Here is a 19,138-nt window from a genome sequence, read left to right on the forward strand (position 1 = left end):
TCTACAACAGTGATGAGACGCCCTGAACTACAAAATGTTACCAGAGAAGGTACTAGTGACAAGGAACAACACCAACAAAACGTCTAGATTTAAACAGGCTGACAGTCCTCCTTTGCTGCAACAAACCTGGTCTACACAAGCTGACTCTGCTTGTCAATGGAAAATTTGCCAAACCATCCTGCTTCCATTATCTAAACATAAAATCACTACCACGCCAATACTCAAGTAGCACTAAAGCCTGGATAACTTAATCAATTTTCGAAGACTGGTTCCACCATGAATGCGTACCAAATGTCAGTAAACATCTCAGACAGAACAAACTACTGAAGAAGGCCATCTTGTTGCTTGACAACAGCCGAGCCCACCCACCCCCAGAGATCCTGGTAACACAGGATGGGAACATCTATCTACTGAAAAACACAAAGTCAAAAATTCAACCCCTTGACCAAGGCATCATGTCTACCTTCAAACATAACTACAGAAGAGAACTAATCAAGAGTAAGGACGACATGACAACTTGCCGGAAGAAACTCAACGTGAAAGGATTTACATATGTGGCCTTGCCTGGCAAGAAGTATCAAAAACCCCTGGAGACACACACTGGGTGCTACATTCGAGACGGAAACCAACAACGATGACAAGAGGATATCAAAGGCTTCACTGAAGAAGAAATACTTGAAATCAAGACAAGAGCTGTGGACTACAATGGATTCAATGCCCACAATCTAAACAATAGCAAGTCCATACTTGGAGCCATATTAGATACTGATGACATCAAGTTATGGCTGACTATCGGCATGCAAGAAGCTATCAATGAGATGATGACAGATGATCAAATACTGAAGAGTGTAACAGACCCAAACCCGGCAAGCTGAAGATGATGATAATGATGACACTGAGACCAAGCCACTGTCATCATCCCATACAGTCATCCACTATCAAGAAGAATCGCTGAGATAGTTGAAAGCTAACGAAAAATCAACTGCTGCAAGTGTGACACAACTTCAGAACATCCTACATCTAGCAAAGGCAGATGCAAGGAGTAAATGTGAACAATCAAAGATTACTGTTTTCTTCACACGCATCCATCCACTCAATAATGACTGATTGAACATGTCTATTCATATTTCTGTTACCAGAAGAAATATGATTTAATTTATTTGAATTGATTGTCTTCATTTTGTTTTATTATTCTTGCTACTGGCTTGTCGCTTTTGAAAGGACCTCATTATAACGCGGTTTCAACTATAACGGAGTCTCATAATGTGGACCCCGTTGACCACATTATAGCGGGATTCCAGTGTACCACCCAAGTTCCAAGGGTTGATCTCTAAATAAATGAGTGAAGCTGGGCTGTTTTTTAAATTCATTCACAGGTTGTGGGCTTCACTGGTACGGCTGGCATTTATTGTCCATCCATATACAATTGAGTGGCTTGATAGATGATTTCAGAGATAGTTCAGAGTCAACCACATTGTTATGGGTCCAAAGATACATATAGGCCAGATCGAGTAAGAACAGCATATTTCCTTCCATAAAGAACACTAGTTTTTACAACAAGTTGTAGTTTATGGTCACCATTACTGATACTAACTTTTTTATTCCAGGTTTATTTAATTAACTGAATTTAAATTCCCCAGCAGGTATTGGAACTCATGTCTTGATCATAGTTTTGGTCTGTTTGGGTCTGTTACACTCTTCAGTATTTGATTCGGTGTTTATGTTACAAAATGTTATGTGTTGGATGACATTGTAAGGGACGGTCTCATAATCTCTGTAGTGGACAACGCGGGAAGATTTGCAGCACTCCTTTTCACAAATGATATTATGTTAGCAGACTTACCTGAGGATCTAGTGCACTCTGCTCATCATTTTGAACAATGGTTGGATATGGTGGTTGGTATGGTGTTATGGTTTTGCACAGCACAACAAGGGAACCAGAAGATGTTGATTGGCAGATCCAAGGAACATTTGTCCTAATTATTGATTTATATTGTTACCTGGGAGGCTTGGTCAGTATTAGCTTTATCCTGACAGAGCCCTTTTGGGACTACGTTGAGAAGGGGCAAAGGGCTGCTTGGCTCCTCTCATACTTCTTCAATAACAGCAAAATCCCAGTCCCAGTCACACCTGTGGGGTGTAAAGCATGAGCCCAACCACTCTCCTTCATGATTCAAAACTCTTTGGCATGCAATAGTGTTTTCCTGCATCCTATATGTAAGGTCCAGCAGCAAACTGTGAGGTGGATTTGTGGGAAAAAAGTGAAATGTTTACCGAAATGGTGCATGCTGGCCTACACCATCCTCTTTGTGAGTAAACTGAGCAGACATGTCTCTTCACCAAAGACCCTCACATCAGGACCAGGATGAAGCAAATGGCGACATGTCAATCAGGTATTTAGCATTTGTTTTGGACATCTAAAACGTTGAGGCAGCTGACATATTGCGAGCAGCCATGCATAGATATTTCCTCCAAACCGACTGCAGATTTCCATCGTATAACTAATGAGGTAACTCTGAGATTGACTGCTACTAAAGAAGATACCTGAAGGCTAGGTATGTATGAGAACTAATTGCAAGGTTTGGTACTTATTATAATTGGATGGCAGAGAGCCAAGCAAACACCATTAACAATTACAACTCAGACAGTTTCAGCACCAGTTTTTAACCATTTAGACTTGGGGAAAATTGGCCTCTTTATCTCAAGCCACAGAAGAGCCTGAAGTTTATTGCTCCTTCAACACCACCTACTCATGCTATTTTCCCTGTCTTCTCTCTCTACTTCCTGTTTCCTCCCTTTCTCTAATTTATATCAGTCTTTTCCTAGCAAAAGCAAAGGAACCCCTTTAGCATAAATGATTCAGCTGTAGAACCTAGCAGAGTACAGTCAAATAAAGCACATAGAGATTCAAATCTATATTTATCAGGGGATTACTTTCTACCAGAAATATTCTGATGTTTCTTCTGGTAATTTTCTGTAGCATTAGAATTATTGAGCAAGTGTAAATAGAATGGTTTTTCAAATACCAGATGTCTGAAACTGATTGAAGTATAAGGATCTCCTAATTAGCACAATTGATCTCACACGTCTTGGGTTTCAAACACTCTGGGTACTTCTGCTGCCAAATAACTATTAATACCTACGCTTTATATCTATCAATAACTGACCAATCTGAAGTATATTTTCACTGTCGACCTTCAGCTGAACTGAGTAATTATTTGAAATATTGATAATCACCTCTGGTAGCAGACAATTAGTTATGACTTTTATAGATAAAGGTGTGATTGTAATCCCACTGGATGACTCAGATGATTAGACATTGTACATTAATAAGAATATATTATGATCCTCTGTTATTATAACATTATATGACAGTGGCATAATGGACATCAGGACTTCAAGAATGTAACAATTGTAACAATCTTCAAGAAGGGAGATAAATCCATGCTGTGGGAACTATCAGGGTACTTTCCTCTTGTCCATAACAGGGAAAATCCTGACACACATTCTCCTGAATTGCCTACTTCCTGTGGCTGAGGAAATCCTCCCAGAGACACTGTGTGGCTTTAGACCTTCCAGAGGAATCTCCGATATGGTCTTTGTTGCCTGACAAATCCAGGAAAAATGTCAAGAACATCATCAGTATCTCTTCATTGCATTCAACGACCTGACCAGAGCATTTAATGCAGTTAATCGCGAGGCTCTGTGGATTGTGCTCCAAAGATTTAGATGTCCAAGAAACATCATCACAATCCTGCAATGGTTCCATGATGATATGACTGCAACTGTCTGGAGTGGGAGATCTGAAACACTCGCATTCAAAATCTAGACTGGGGTCAAGCAAGGCTGTGTGATAGCCCCCCATACTATCTACAATCTACCTGATGGAGGATCAGCTGCTCTCTGGTGTGAATACTAAATATCACTTCCATGCCAAAACCATAGACATACATGATCTACAGTTTGTGGATGACTGCAGTGTTGTTGCCCATTCTGCACCAGATTTGCAGCTGCTCTCGATCTCTTCAATCCTGCATAAAAGAGACTTGGCCTGTCTTGAATGTTGCAAAACAAAACTCATATATCAACCCACACCCGGTCTGCCAAATATTCCACCTCCCATATATGTTGAAGGAGAGACTTTAGAATATGTTGAGTACTTCCCATACCTTGGCAACCACCTCTCTCAAAAGGCCACCATTGATGAGGAGATCCAACACCAGATCAGCTGCGCCAGTTCAGCCTTCTATAAACAACGGCAGTGAGTGTTTGACAACAAAGACCTCTGCAAGTTAACAAAAGTCCTAGTGTACAGAGCACTCCTATACTGCAGTGAGACCTGGACTGTGTATCAGCGACACATAAGAGGGCTAGAGAAATTCCAGCAGCAATGTCTCTGCCGCATCCTCTGAATTCAATGGGAGGACCATCAAACAAATGTTAGTATCCCACCACTGGGAAATACTGTAACTGTCACCAACTCAAAAGTCTTTAAATCTGTGATAGGATGAAAGATGGGTAATTAACAGTCTTTGCTTTCTGTAGCAATAAACAGTACAAGCAATATTCTTTGCATAACAACCCTAGTATATTTTGTTGATTTCATTATATCATTTTCCTTCACTCCATATTTCCAGCTCTTGCAATTCTGTGTAGTCTTTCCTAACCTGGGCTGCCGTGAAGAAGATCGCAACAGCCTGACAGTGCGGGCCGCCATTTTTTTGGCCTGCTGTCGCTCACGGCGGCAGGTGCATAAAATCCAGCCCTTTATTTCTCTTTGTATATCTAATTTGACTCCAAATCACCATATTTCCTCCTCCATTACTTGGTCTGTTCCTTTCTCTATCCTTTGGTTAAATTGGTTAAGGTGGTAACTTATTAGGCCTGTCATTCACCAAGGTCCCAAATGCCTGTTTGACCTCACTGTACCATTATCAACTCACAATTACAGAACTTTGCAGCAGAAACGTAATCAGAGCTGCAGGATGACAGGAAAAAAAATCCAACTAACTGTGCACACTGCGAGATAATCCTGTCTGGAGAATTCTGGGCCAGTATTTGCCCCATAATAAGGTTTGTCTTTACAGTTTTGATGAACTGCACAGTTTTTGTTCCCTACTTCAATTTCTGCTCATTATGGACCTTACTAAATGCAGCACCTGCTTCAGCATCCTCAAGACATTGTTACGACCAGGCAAGAAATGCTTCCAGGGGTCTGTTACTATCTTCACCTGGTCTTATTGTAACAGGGTTTAATTTTAAACACACTGTGTTTTGAGCTCCCCCTTTGTAAATTCTTGTTCACAGCGTTCCAATTATAAGGCAAAGAAATGAGCACAAATAGGCTTTCTTTGGTTTAAAGAAGAAAAGTGAAATTTATTAAACTTACTTAAACTCTAATATGATTCAGGCCTACGGATATACAACGCGCCCTTGCTAGCATGCACATGCGATATACACATGCAGATAGGGACAGAAAAGAGAAGAAAAGATAAAGTGGAACAGGTTGAGGCCATATCTGTGCTTCAAGTCCGCTGTAGTCCTTTATTGAAGATATGGTCTTGAGTTTCATTGGGGCCCAGTATTCTTTTTTAAATCTTGTTCATGTAGGAAACTTTTCTCTCTTTGAGTTTACATATCTTCAATGGTTTCTGAAGCTGGTAAGAGTGAGATGAGGGCAGACAGCTTCAGTTCCAGGAGCACATGGCTTTCGCCTTTCAAATTCTGTTTTTCCAGTTTTAAACTCTCCTAGTTGGCCAGCAGGTGGTCACGTGAACAACTGGTTTGACCAGGTCTCTTCTGTGTATTGGGGCGGGGCCTGGTTCCTTTGTTTCAATACTGTTTGCTAGTATGCAAATGTCCTTCCAGTCAGGGGCTTGCAATTTTTAAGTTTTAATGTTCACGTGGCAAAATCATGTGTGCCTCAGTCTCAGCAGGTGGGGGGTTTGCCTGACAACATCAATAGTACCTACATCATCACTGTATAGCATCAGCCATTATTTTACTAAAGCTATGTTGTACTTGGTCATGACAGACAGGCCTTTTCTTTTTTTGAGTTAATTAGTTAGAGATACAGCACTGAAACAGGCCCTTCGGCCCACCGAGTCTGTGCTGACCATCAACCACCCATTTATACTAATCCTACACTAATTCCATATTTCTACCACATCCCCACCTGTCCCTATATTTCCCTACCACCTACCTATACTAGGGGCAATTTATAATGGCCAATTTACCTATCAACCTGCAAGTCTTTTGGCATGTGGGAGGAAACCGGAGCACCCGGAGAAAACCCACGCAGACACAGGGAGAACTTGCAAACTCCACACAGGCAGTACCCAGAATTGAACCCGGGTCGCTGGAGCTGTGAGGCTGCGGTGCTAACCACTGTGCCGCCCCTATTTCTATTTGATGGAAACAAGTATTTTTCTTTTGTTAACCAAATATTGTCACTGATGTATAGGATTCAATAATTACTCAATCTTTCAATCCCCCTGCATTATTTGAACTACTGTGGGAAGGTTGTGCATGGAAACTATAGGGGAAATCTTCTCCAATTAATTCCAGCCAGAACAGTGGGACCATTTTTGGGTCAGGAGCCCAATTTCCTAATGGGCGGGCTTTGCTGAGGCTCTTTCCAGAGCAATAGCATTAGCATCCTGCCACAGGACTCCCTGACTAAGCAGGGAGGGTGGGCAGGATGACATGTCCATTCTGTCGAACGAAGAATTTCTAATTAAAGGGACCATGGCATGGGTTGCAAAGGCTCACCAGCACTTAGATTTTTTGAGGCTGCAACTACCACAAGAGTAGAGACCTGGGAAAGCTGTTCCCCCAGTCTCTCACTCTCAACTGGAGATCCTGCTGAAGGATCTGAGGGGCTGCAGTGACGTGAGATATGCCAAGGACGGGAGAAAGAGGACAACCTTTCAAATCAAGCAGGTGTGGATGGAAGTGGTTGAGGAAGTCAGCAATCGGAGTGTGGTCCCTCCAACCTGGAGGTAACACATCAAGAGGATCCAGGACTTCAGGAGGTGGGGCCGAAAGGCGAGTGGCATAACGCTTTCAGGTGCCAAGCCCCACACTCTGACTTGCCCAGCATTCTGCTGTACAGAACTCCTCAGGTCAACACACCTTGCAACTCCACTCATTCCTCTCTCTGCAAGCACCTCACATGCCCGACCTAACAGTCAACACTCATACTCAATCTATTGCTCTCAGTGACCCTCCACAAATGGTGTCCTTCCATCCTCTCCACACAAGCCATTACGAAGACTCACACCTCTCCGCTGTTTCTCCTCACAGGAGAAGAGAGCACACTACTTGGCGAGATGCTGAGACCTCTGGGGGGGGAGAGGGGTGGTGGGGAGGAGGTGGTGGAAGGGTTGACCCTGCAGTGGCAGAAATCTTGCTGTCTTTTGGCAATGCATGCTCACTTGCTCCACTAGGAAGGAGGTCTTGTTCCAGGAGGCTGCAGATGTCAGCAGCGACCTGCCATGAGAGCCTGAGCCTCCTGAAGCACTGGTGCTTAGGCATGTCGAGAGAGCTGATATTCTGCCTATTGACACTGTGTTTGGGGTCTTGCCTCCTTCCAGCTGGATCTCAGTGTCCATCCCCTCTGCCCTGTGGAGGGGTATACGGTTGAGGAGAAGGCAACTGGTGCTGCTACTAATATTGCTCCTGCTGCTGCTGGATCTGTTGACTGCGGTATAGCTTTTGCTCTTGTCCCTCAGCAGAGGTGGAAGGTGGAGCTGCATAAGCTGCTGCCATGCCATGTCGAAGGCTGGCAGCAGGGAAGTGCAGCTGAAGGTGAGTGAAGCACTAATGTTCTGAATGCTAGACTTCGTAGTATGGCTATGTTTTTAAAAATAACTGCGATCTTTAAAGCAGTGTAAAGTGGACATTTGGAGGAAACACGTGACGTCACACAAATTCTGACCAGAGACAAGCCAGAGATCTGAGTTACCATTAGAACAAGGAGCCCATATGAAAGCAGGGTGCATGGCAGTACCACCTAAAGGACAACGGGTTTCACTCTCCTAGACTCACAGATTGTTAACAGGGAGCCGGGGGTTCTAAAATGCAATTGAGTTGCAATTGTTAACACCTGGAAACAAAGGACGGCCAAGTGGTTTTGCTATGGTCAGACATAGTCTCTGAGAATTGTCAAAGGCAAATGACTATTGACTTTTAATCTGGATAAATTTGAGAGGATTTCCTTGGTCTGGAGGCTGAAAGGAAGAAAGACCAGCAGTCAGCAGCAGCCTAAAGAGAGAAGAGAGAATCCAGTGAGCTGTTTCTGGGGAAACAGCTGCTCTCAGATCACCGATATAGCAAAAGGCTGCTAAAATTTGAACCTGGTTCAAAGGCTTGAGGTTTGCGGAGGAGAAAAGACCAATGGGGTCACCAGAGTTTGCTTTATTAATGGAAGTCCAGCCAAATGTGCTTGGAAGAGGGGAGTGAAGAGGAGGTTGGTTTTGAGAAGGACACTGGGAGATCCAACCCATTGCAGCTGGAAGGAGTTTGGGATTTTTAACTGCAAGGATACATTTTCGATGAGAACACTAACATATAAAGGTGGTGTGGGGTTTTTGAGTGTGTTAGTAAGATAATCAGAAATACCTTTCGCTGTATTTCAGTGTATTATCTATCTACTAAGTACTGTTTAGTTAATGTTGATGTTTAGTTTAGTTGTTATAGTAAAAGTCTTAAAATGTGATATCCTGTGTAATTCTTTAATCAGTCTGGGGAGTTCATATCTCTTGTTTTAAAGTTAACGGTCTCTAGCGAAGTCTTAACACCAGACAGGTGAAGTTCCTTCCAAGAAATTGACAATCACCGGTCATGCAGTGAAAGCACTCTCTGAGAGAAGAACTGTTTTGAACAACAGCCTCTCAATGGTCATGGCTGGAGCTCTTCAGTGTAACTGATCAAAGCCTTTCTCGCTTGTCAGCTTCACTGAAGAAGCTCTTCCCACAATGCACTCAACTTGGTGATCCTGGAGAAATGCAGACAAAGCACGGAAGCTGTGCGCTGTTAGGAAAGAAGGAATTCATGGTTAAAAAGGCTCTTAATTGCCTTTTTAATCACCTCAATTGCTTTCCTGCCAGACCCACGGGGGTCCCCCGCAGAACTTGGAAACAGCCCCAGGGAAAGCAAGGGCTGAATTACATTGGGATCCCGACCCAACATCATTTTCCGGGATTTTCCCACCCCGCATGCATCAAAACCTGCCTCCACATGTCTGGGAAAATTCTGCCCTATGTGTCTTATCATGCTGGGGAGAGAAACTGCAGGTGGAATTATCAACCAGCCACTTTTAATGTCGCCAGTACCCAGCTTGAGTGACATAGGTGTAGACCTCTAAGCAAGTCTCTCAAACCACAGAAAAAAATCACAAGGAGAAAACAGACTGAGGGAAAGCTATGAAAAGAATGGATCTACATTATCAACATGCTTTGTAATTGTCAGGAGTCACTCAAAATTAGTTGCATTTTGTTTCAGTAGGCATTAGTTCAGAAGAACACGGGAAAGATTGGAACGAGAAAAAGAACAAAGAACAAAGAAAATTACAGCACAGGAACAGGCTCTTCGGCCCTCCAAGCCTGCGCCGATCCAGATCCTCTATCTAAACATGACGCCTATTTTCTAAGGGTCTGTATCTCTTTACTTCCTGCCCATTCATGTATCTGTCTAGATACATCTTAAAAGACGCTATCGTGCCCGTGTCTACCACCTCCGCTGGCAACGCCTTCCAGGCACCCACCACCCTCTGCGTATAGTTCACTCTTGAATTGGATCTTCCAAAATGCATCACCTCGCATTTGCCCTGATTGAATTCCATCTGCCATTTCTCTGCCCAACTCTCCAGTCTATCTATATTCTGCTGTATTCTCTGACAATCCCCTTCACTATCTGCTACTCCACCAATCTTAGTGTCATTTGCAAACTTGCTAATCAGACCACCTATACTTTCCTCCAAATCATTTATGTATATCACAAACAACAGTGGTCCCAGCACGGATCCCTGTGGAACACCACTGGTCACACGTCTCCATTTTGAGAAACTCCCTTCCACTGCTACTCTCTGTCTCCTGTTGCCCAGCCAGTTCTTTATCCATCTAGATAGTACACCTTGGACCCCATGTGCCTTCACTTTCTCCATCAACCTACCATGGGGAACCTTATCAAACGCCTTACTGAAGTCCATGTATATGACATCTACAGCCCTTCCCTCATCAATCAACTTTGTCACTTCCTCAAAGAATTCTATTAAGTTGGTAAGACATGACCTTCCCTGCACAAAACCATGTTGCCTATCACTGATAAGCCCATTTTCTTCCAAATGGGAATAGATCCTATCCCTCAGTAACTTCGCCAGCAGCTTCCCTAATTTAACAATACTCCTTTTCTATTTTAGCTGTTCAATGTTTGAAATACAAAGTGACTCTGACCCACCCCTGATGTCTTTTCAGTTAGATAGCTGTTTGCATTTGTTCAACATTGGAGATGAACCACGTTGTACATGCAGCATCATTTTGAAAGGAATTACATTCTTCAGTAATTACCCAATTTTTCCTGTGTGTATAAGGAGTGAGTGCCAATAAACATGCCCATCTCAGCCAAGCCTGACCCTGTCTCACAGATACTGTGAAGGGAAAATAAATGCTAGAGGTTTTAGATTTACCTCTCAAGTAATGTCAGATACCAACCACCTTCAAAAAAATGGAGCCTGTCAAGTGTTCTTTGTGTTGTCTTATATAACACAATGTGTTACATGGATTCCAATTCCTTGAAGATCTCAAACAGGTTTATTAACAGCTAACTATTATATACAATACAGAGCAAACTATATACAGAACCTTTGTCTAGGGTGCTACCGTGCAGAATGACTATGGCTTCTAGTGTTATGACATCCTGACACTTAGCTCATTAGCATACTGAGTTCTTAAAGGGACATCACTCTTGAAGCGATCATGCAACATCCCCTTTCTTTCCAAAGATAAGTTTCATATGCTATAAGTAAAAATATATAAAATTGGATATCAAAATTATTTACACAGGGATAGAGATTATGAAATTTACACGTGCAGAAACATAAGAGTCCATATATCATTTTGGTGTTTTGATAACTCTTGCAGATCTTGTTATGGTATAGCCTTCTGGGAATATGAATTTCGCTCTTGGCTTGCAGACATGTTGTCAATATGTTGGTTGTTGTCCTGTTGTTCCGTCACACCCTCATCACCGGAGTGTGCTCTATCGAGTCCGCTGTGCACAATTGGGGTATCGCACATTTCTCTTAATTACAGGCAGCTGACGCCATTGGCGGGGACAGACAACCCACCCCCTCCACAAGATTGGAGGGGGGGTGGGTGTTGCGTGCAGGTCACCCCGGCTATTTAAATGAGCCACCGCCCTTGAGATTGCGGTGGCTCTTTGGTGTGCGGGCTGCCATTTTTTGAGCACGCCACTGTGATCGGCAGCGGGCTCTTAAACCCAGCCCTTTGTGTCAAGTCCAGTTTATGTTTAAATTTAACACAGCATTTGCAACTGTTCATTTTTTAAAATCTTCTCAAAAGCCTGTAACTACTGTAAATCTGTAGTGTATTATTGCTTCTGTTTACTTATTTACTATTGAATAAACCAACTTTGCAGTTTATAGCTTAAAGCATGGTCTAGTGGAGTGTTTAGTCTATCATCTTCTGAAGTCAAGAGAAGCTCACACAAGAACCAACATAACCAGAAAGTCAAATATAGTGATTACAGTTCCTGTCCAACCTCTGGTATTTCTACAAATCTATAATAATATGCAGTTTTTGTCTGTCCATACTGTTTTGATTGGTCAGTTTAAGGGACATCTCTGTTGGTGGTTTTATTTGGTTGGCGCTGGGGTACCCGGAGGAGTGGAGCACATGGCACACATGCGTCTGACAGCGGCTGGTGGCAGCAGTGGCGGGTTGGGGGTTGATGGAAAACAAAAACAGCAGCAGGTAAGGGGAGCCTAACAACAAAGTTACCCTGGCTGGACTGTTTCAATGAGATTGATAGGAGGGATGAGGATGGCAAGAGTGGGATGGGGATGGCATGGGAGGGATGGAAGGATTTTCATCTTTCATATTCTATGACTATGAACAAGTCACAAGGCCTGTTTTTACACGTGGACAGCTTTATGTAGCTTTGTCCAGAGTGAAAAGTTTGATTCTGTTCAAGTCTTTGGTGAAAGAATAATTAGAAATCATGTATTTGAAGGAGTACTGTAGCAATAAAGATGCTATTTTGACTGCAAATGTCTTTGCTGGTTACTTAAATATTGGGCAGGTAAAGACAACTGTGATTTGTAAGGAAGCAAAGGTTTGCCTCGGGGAGTGGTCTTTAAATCTGAACCCTAGAATAAAAATAGAAAACAACAAAACATAACACACTTCTGAACTGATTAGGCAATGGAGATGTGATCTTCCCATGTGACGTGTACATTCTTGCTAATAAGCTACATTGGATCCTTGAAATATCCCATATATAACTCCTGCTCATGGCTTCACAGACATTACATGGAATTCAGACTTTGTTCATTAAAATGAGCTCCAGGCTCCCTTCAATAATTCAATGGGTTTCTTCCTGAAAATGTCAGATTGGAGCACAAGGCATGTGCCAAAGGATTACTTGCACCAATTGGTTTACTGCAGCTCCAACACATTAGTAATAGAGCCATAACGCTCTACTTGTGGTATGTCATCTTTTTGTTTCTATTGTCTATAACCAATAATAATGCAAACAATATATGATTCCTTACCTTATCATTATTCTTTTAGCAACCCAGTAGAATCTGAATTTTCAAATAATCAATTTAGACTTTTAGTGCTACAGCACTTTTTTGTTGACCAGTTATAATGTATTTGTTTCCATGTTGGAGAACAGCAATAAGATCTACCAGCCTGCCATGGAGCTGCCCTTTTTCTCTGTTGAATAAAATTCTATTTCAGATACATGCACTGTCAATGTTCCAGAGCAGTTGTGGCTTCTAACCACAAGGGGTGCCCTAGCAGGTCCAGAAGCCACAGTGGAGTATCAGGTAACAATGGCTCGGGTTTCATCCTAAGCATTTAATTTATCGGCCCATGGAATACCCAAAAACTGTTTGGATTTTACTCTCACCAGGAATGTGTAGGATACATTGAGCTTTACAGAAGACTGTAGATCAGAAGACTGTGGGAAACCCCACTTACACTACTTTCTCAATTTTTAATGAGATTTAACTCAGTGCATCACTTGAGAGCGTACATTTAGAACTGTTTGAGTGCATTCAAAGTGCGCTTTTACAAAGTAACATTTTGAGTCAGCCTCTTGAAACTGGAAGCTATGGGAATCACCATATGGGAATGGCCAAATTTTGTCTTCCAGCTGCAAGACAGTTTGGTCTGCTTAAACCTGAGAGAAGAATTTATTGCAGGATTGTAGTACTCCACGAAATAGGCATTTGTTTCTTCCACCTGTCATTATTACTTTTGATGACATCTGTGCAATTGTGCCTGTGGAATGCAATCCAGGATCCTTGATTATGCACTATTGCTGCACTAATGATCAAGATGGCCTCTATGCCCAACCCATCACATTTTGACGTGCATTTCAAGCCCTCATCTGTGTTCCCACATTGGCAGAAGTGGCTGTGACAATTTGAGGGCGCATGATGGGCTTTGGAATCACAGATAAGAGAAAAAAAAACATACTTCTCCACTATGGAGAAGACTGGAAAATATTTTTGAGACACTTATGCCTGCGCAAGACAACTATGACTCAGCAAAAAAGACAACAACTTGTTTCATGCCCAAGAAGAATGCAATATATGAAACAATTATTTTCCGACAATCAAACCAAGAAGTAAATGAGACAATTGATCAATATTGCACACAATTGAGACAACTGGCAACTAAATGTAACTTTGGCATGTTGAACATATGAAACAGGAAATCAAAACACAAATAATTGAAGATTGCCTTTCATCAAATACACAGGAAAGCACTCGAGACAGAAAGTTGTCAGAGCAGCTGGAGTTAGTAAGATTGCTATCCCTTTCTGAGTCCAGGGCTGCTGAAGTTGAGGCTGCCAACAGCAACTGCCACACTTCAAGCTCGACTCCTGTGAACAGTGTTCACCACTCATGTGCCAGGCAACCACCTGCAAAGCAATGACAGCAATCTCGCAATCAGGACTTGTCCAAGCAATGCTTCCACTGTGGTGGTACCTATCCATACCAGACAGTATTCCCTGCTGCTGGCAAGCAGTGTAAAGCTTGTGGGAAACTCAACCATTTTGCTCACATTTGCCATTCATCAGCAAAATCAACTGTTAAGACCAATACTACCAAAAGGTTACCATGTACACGTACCGCACCAAAAGGGCAAATGTAGCCAACAAAGAGATAGATGATCCTGAATATACTTTTGTGCTGTCTTCCAGATACAGCAACCAGCCATATGTGACAGTTACCATTGGCTGCTCGAAAGTAGATGCTCTCATAGATACAGGAGCATCTGCCAACGTCATGGGAGATAAAACATTAAACAAATTTCAGGACTGCCCCATCCTTTGCAAACCAGGGAATACAAAATTCTTCCCCTACAGTAGCAAACCAGTGAAAGTACTTGGGACTTTTGAAATGCCAGTCGCATTGAAAGACACCAGAACAAATGCTGTATTCTATGTCATATCTGGAGAAAGTGATATGCTCATCAGTTTCCACATAGCAACAGATCTGCACATGATTGCAGTCATATACGAAGTTCCCAGTTCTACCAACAACGTTCTTGAAATCTATGCTGACCGCTTCATGGATATTAGTAAACTGAAGTGTGCTACGTGCAAGCTGCATGTAGATCTCAAGGTACATCCAGTTATGTGTCAACATAAACGAATGCCATTCCATGTCAGAAAGCACAGAAGGAACTTCAGCACTTGCTTGACCTCAAGTTCATTCAGAATGGTAGGGATGAACCTACCCCTTGGGTCTCACTCAAACAAGTTGTCAAGAAACCCAAGAGTGAGAACAAGATCAGAATCTGCATCGATATATGGTCACCAAACCAAACAATACAATGAGAAAGAAATTTGACACTGAAAATTGACGATATCATAAAGTGAATGGTACCAAACGTTTTACTAAACTTGACCTCAATGCAGGCTACCATCAAATTGAGCTTGCAGAAGCATCAAGGTATCTTCTACTGTTCTCCACTCATATCGATGCTCAACTTTGGAGTCAACTCAGCAGCTGAAGTAGTTCAGTACATGATTCAGTCTGCACTGCAAGGACTTAAGGGCACGCTGAATATCAGCAATGACATTCTCATCCACAGTCACACTGAAAGTGAACTCGAGACATGCCTATATGCATGCCTACAACGCCTTAAAAAATATAACCTTACCCTGAAAAAAGACAAATGCCTGTTCAAGGAAAGCAAAATTGAATTCTTTGGTCATGTATTCAGCATTGAAGGAGTATCACCTGATCCACAGAAAGTCAAAGCCATTGCAAATGCTGAAGATCCGATGAGCATGCATTAAGTTCAGAGTCTGCTTGGGCTCATCACATACTGTAGTCATTCCATTCCTGACTTCACTACGCTCTCTGCCCCCTACAGATCTGACAAAAGAGACCAAGTGGAGTGGACTAAATCGCACAAACAAGCTGTACACCAGATCAAACAATTGTCAGCAAGTTGCACAATTGCCTACTTCAACCACAAGAAAACCACCTAGCTAGTCGTTGCATGCCCAGTTGGCTTAGGTGCAGTTTTCATGTAGAAAGACAAAGCAGGTCACCCAGCAATCGTCGTGATGTTGAGCAGATCATTAATGCCCATAGAACAAAGATATTCACAGAGAGAAGCACTCTCAATCATATGCAGCACCCTACACTTTCATTTCTATTTGAATGGAAGCGAGTTTGAAGTGATAACTGATCGTAGGCCGCTGGTGAGCCTGTTGAACAATCCACATAGCAAGGCACCAACTCAAATAGAGTGTTGGATGGTCAAACTACAAGAGTACAAGTTCCATGTTAAGCATCAGCCATGCAAGCTTAACCCAGCAGACTACCTATCGTGCTATCCTTTGTCAACAATCAGCCCTGCTAGTCGCAAAGAACAGTCTGCCGAACAACATCTTAACTATGTGAGTGTAAACGTGGTGCCAAAACTCCTAAAATTAACTGACATCAAAAGTGGCAACAAAACAAGATGAAGTGTTGCAGCTATGTATAACAGCTATGGAATCTCAAAACTGGAAAGACGTGATTGAGTGAGCATCTACAAATGAATTTGCTCACACAGTACAAGGTCTTCACAATGTTCGAAATGAGCTCACAGCTGCAACCACTTCTGATCTCGTGTTACACGGCAGCTGCATTGTTGTTCCGCAGTCATTGTATGTGTGTTGTAGGAAAAGCACATCCGAGTCACAGGGGATAGTCAAAAGCGAGCAATTTCTTAGGGAAACGTTATGGTTCCCAGGAATTGACCCTATGGTGGAGCACAAAAATCAGCGTTTTCCATGTCATTCAACCATAATGTCACATTTTCACGATCTGCTCAACATGTTTGAGCTACCTGCAGGCCTATAGACTGAAGTTAGGGTAAATTTTGCAAACATACCCACTGACAAGCACTTGCTTGTTGTAACCGATGACTACAGCAGATTCCCAGTCATAGAATTACATCAATCTCAGTGAAAGCAGTCATCACAAAGCATGACCAGATTTTCACGTTGTTTGGAGTCCCTCAAATGGTGCAAAATGGCAATGGACCTCATTCAACAGCAATTAGATCAGTAAATTCACAAACCACCTGAGCTTCACTCACCAAAAAATCCCACCTTGTTGGCCAAGAGCTAATGGAATTGAGAGATTCAAGTGTACCTTGAAAAAAGTGATCAGTACAGCTAATGCTGAGAGCAAGTCGTGGAAGAAGGTGTTGTATCGTTTCTTTCACAATTACAGAGCGATTGCTCACTTGAGCACAGAGAAGCCTCCAGCTACGCTCATTTTCGTACATCCTATGCGCACACATCTTCCTGAGCTAGCCTGCAAAGCTAATGATCAAAACAAATGCATGCGTGATAGAGGACAGGAAGATCGCATGAAAGCAGAGCAAAATATGAAATTTAGAACTATGCCACTAAAACCAGGAGACAAAATACTTGTAAAACGTGATGGTTATGTTGGAAAGCAAACCCTCCTATGGCATCCAGCCATTTGCTGTGCTCAACACAAAGGGATCACTGATAAGTATGGTTCACAAATCATCACACAAAACCAGTCATTCTTCAGAACATTGCAAACACCATCGCAAGCATTGCATCCAATCCAAACATCAATACTGTAGATGAAGCACAAGTTAAATGAGACACCTGTCATGCGTTGATATCCTACTCGTGAGCCGAAATGCCTGCCATAGTTAAGCAATTATGTCACAAAGTGAAGTAATGTCCAAACAGAACAATGTAAGCAAACCACTGAAACTCTCATTTATCAATAAGGGAAGGATGTAGTGCACTGCTCATTTGAGGCCTCCATACAGCACAGTGGCAGCACAGTGGCGCAGTGGTTAGCACCTCGCAGCTCCAGTGACCCGGGTTCAATTCTGGGTACTGCCTGTGTGGAGTTTGCAAGTTCTCCCTGTGTCTGCGTGGGTTTCCTCCGGGTGCTCCGGTTTCCTCCCATATGCCAAAGACTTGCAGGTTGATAGGTAAATTGGCCATTATAAAATTGCCCCTAGTATAGGTAGGTGGTAGGGAAATATAGGGACAGGTGGGGATGTGGTAGGAATATGGAATTAGTGTAGGATTAGTATAAATGGGTGGTTGATGGTCGGTACAGACTCGGTGGGCTGAAGGGCCTGTTTCAGTGCTGTATCTCTAAATAAAAAATAAAAAAAATAAAACATGCTTAGTGCAGCATGCAGAATGTGCTACTAGAGGGAGTCAATAATATAGTTTCAGTTTACAGAAGCAATCCAAAAGGTAATGTTTCTTCCAGAGATTTACAATTGCAGATCTACAATGTCCATAAAGAGGGTGTAAAATTGAATGGGAGGCAGGAGGCCCCCAGTGCAATTTTACGAGCAGCGGTGGTGGTGACAAACTGCCCGCCAGCCCCAGGCAAATTAAGGCCCTTAAGTGGCCAATTAATTGCCCCTTAAGGGTTCCTCCCACCACCACTGGTATATTACCAGTGGCGGACAGGCAGCTAATCACCTTAAGAGGTTGCCCAGTGAAACCTAGCAGCCTCCTTGCGGGCAGGGGGCCCCCTTGATCGGGCACCCCGTGCCCCACGAAGGGTCCCCCCCCACAGCACCCCCACTGCAGCACATTACATCCCCCTTCAACCAACTCCCCCACCCCGGCCTCGCCGGCGCCCGGCAGATTGCCCCCAGCAAGACCCCGCACACTTACCCCATATTCCGGGGCCTCCTCCATTGTTGCTGCTCACGCTGGGTGCAGTCCCAGCAGTGACCACGGCTCCCGGCAGCTTTGCTAGGACTGAGCTGCCAGCCCGCTGATTGGCTGGCAGCTCTTGGAGGCAGGACTTCCTGCCTCAGAGGGGTAGAAGCCCCACTCGAGGCCAATTAAGGGTCTGGGCCACATAAAATCACTGTGTGGCTTCCAAGTCCAGCGGAGGTGGGTTCACCCCTGACTTTTTGGTTGGTGGGCGGGGGCCTCCAACGCCACATAAAATTCCAGCCTGTATACGAGATGTTACTCTTCTTGAGAATATTTTTCATTGTTATGGCGTATCATCAGTATCTCTGGTGGCATTTAAGATATATTTACACTAATTATGAGCCTTTCCTAAACTTAGCACTAATAGTCATAACAGCATAAGAAACAGAATCAGGAGTAGGCCATTAGGCTCAATTTGGTCCCATTCCAGTTTACATGCCAGTTTTAGGAATTAAAATTAAAACAAAGTATTCTCAGCATATTTTGGCATGATTTGAAAGTGAGTAAACAAATCAGATGAATAAATAATTACAAAGTTTCACAAGAAAATATTTCTACTTTCTCATACTTGCAAAATGCAGGCTTCAGATTAATAGAGCATGCAATGGGTAGTGAATATGGTCACATTAATTACTTTTCATGT

The sequence above is a fragment of the Heterodontus francisci genome, chromosome 3, assembly GCF_036365525.1.
Source record: "Heterodontus francisci isolate sHetFra1 chromosome 3, sHetFra1.hap1, whole genome shotgun sequence".
In the NCBI taxonomy this organism is placed as follows: domain Eukaryota; kingdom Metazoa; phylum Chordata; class Chondrichthyes; order Heterodontiformes; family Heterodontidae; genus Heterodontus; species Heterodontus francisci.